The sequence below is a fragment of the Callorhinus ursinus genome, unplaced genomic scaffold (assembly GCF_003265705.2).
Source record: "Callorhinus ursinus isolate GAN/ISIS: 27379988/994484 unplaced genomic scaffold, GSC_fseal_2.0 scaffold4, whole genome shotgun sequence".
NCBI lineage: Eukaryota > Metazoa > Chordata > Mammalia > Carnivora > Otariidae > Callorhinus > Callorhinus ursinus.
Window position 1 is genome coordinate 1,864,600 of NW_027397066.1, and position 1,742 is coordinate 1,866,341.

Genomic DNA, 1,742 nt, shown 5'->3' on the forward strand with positions numbered 1-1,742 from the left:
AGGGTTCACTTTCATTTTTTCCCCCATAGGTTTACCCACCTATTCCTGCACTGTTTATTTATAATCTGCTCCCCTCCCCCATCTGCAAGGCCACCTGTGATATATCCATATATATGTAGGTCTGTTGTTGGACTCTGTTCGATTTCATTTGTCTGTCTGTTCCTATGCCAATAGCAGCTGTCTGAGTTACTGTCACTTAATTATGTCTTGATACCTGCTAAATAGGTTCTCACCTTATTTTTCTTCTTTGAGAGTGTCTTGTCTATTGTGGCTCTTTCTATTTCCAGATGAGTATTTTTCTCCCACTTTAAAAAAAAATATTTTATTTATTTATTTTAGAGAGAGAGAATCTTCAGCAGGCTCCATGCTCTGCACATGGAGCCTGACGCGGGGTTCGATCTCACAACCCTGAGGTCATGACGTGAGCCAAAATCAAGAGTTGGATGCTTAATCAACTGAGCCACCTAGGCATCCCGTCCCACTTTTTTTTTCACATAAGTTTTAGCAATAATCGCGCTTCAGATAAACCTCATTGGCTACGATACTGCCACAGTACAAAGCTATTTTCGCACAAATTTTTAAATCAGCTCATCAGTGTCACTAATAACTCAGTTGATCTTTTGATTGGGAATTCATTATAGCTGTAAATCAGCTTGGGAAAAATTGACATCTTTACAACATTGCGTCCTCTGACTCATCAGCACAGTCTATCTCCCTATTAATTTGAGTCTTCCTTAATGTTTGCCCATAGGATTTCATAACTTTGTCCATTATGGTCTTGCGATCAGGCGACAGCCATAGTTTCAACATGACTATGCCTCCTGGTAGAAGCGTCCTCTTTGGTGACCTCTAGGATCTCTAGGCTCAGAGCACTTACTGTTGCAGAACAGAAGCACAGATTCCTCAAGTAGGTCACTGGGTATTGTCCGTATTAGGGACAGAGTCTCGTAAAGTGGTGAATTGATGTAGCATATGTACTGCTTCCTGGGGGCTAGCATCCCACCTCGCAGGTGTCATCTCCGAGTTGGAGCCTCATCTAAATCTCCATGTGGCTAGCCCATCACTCTAGTATGCCAGCAACTTCTGGATGGCACATATTTGGTAGGAATGGTGGGTTCCTGGTCCTATGTCCATTACATACCTCCTTTGCCATAAAGCAGATCCTTTGGTAACTAGGCAGTTATGTGGGAGTCCATGTCAGCCAATCAGACACTTTGTGAGCTCTTTTTTTTTTAAGATTTTATTTATTTATTTGAGAGAGAGAGAGAATGAGACATAGAAAGCACGAGAGGGAAGAGGGTCAGAGGGAGAAGTAGACTCCCCGCTGAGCAGGAAGCCTGATGCGGGACTCGATCCCGGGACTCCAGGATCATGACCTGAGCCGAAGGCAGTCGCTTTAACCAACTGAGCCACCCAGGCGCCCCACTTTGTGAGCTCTTGATAGGGGTGCTGAAGTAATTGCAGGCAGAAAAGGCACACCCTCATCCAGTTACATGGCGGTCTCAGTGAACATGAATTATTGCTTTTTCTAGAATAGAAGGGATCCAAGGTAATCAACTTGCCAATAAGTAACTGGTTGGCTCCTGTAGGGACAGGTGACAGGCTACATCTGGTAGTGATGGTAGCTGGATCAGCCTTGGTTACAAGGAACCCATGCTGTTGGGCTCATGCATGGCCTCCACTCTGCTACCATGATTACTTCACTGGGGAGACCACTGTGCCAGCACAATGGGGTCAGAAGA

The 1,742-nt window shown here is 44.7% G+C and overlaps 1 non-coding gene across 1 annotated transcript; it reads right to left on the minus strand.

The window, feature by feature from the left end:
* Positions 1 to 417: 417 nt before the first annotated feature.
* LOC112836188 (U4 spliceosomal RNA) lies at positions 418 to 562 on the minus strand. The gene has a single exon (XR_003211416.1). It is a non-coding gene; the product is annotated as a U4 spliceosomal RNA (small nuclear RNA).
* Positions 563 to 1,742: the final 1,180 nt, after the last annotated feature.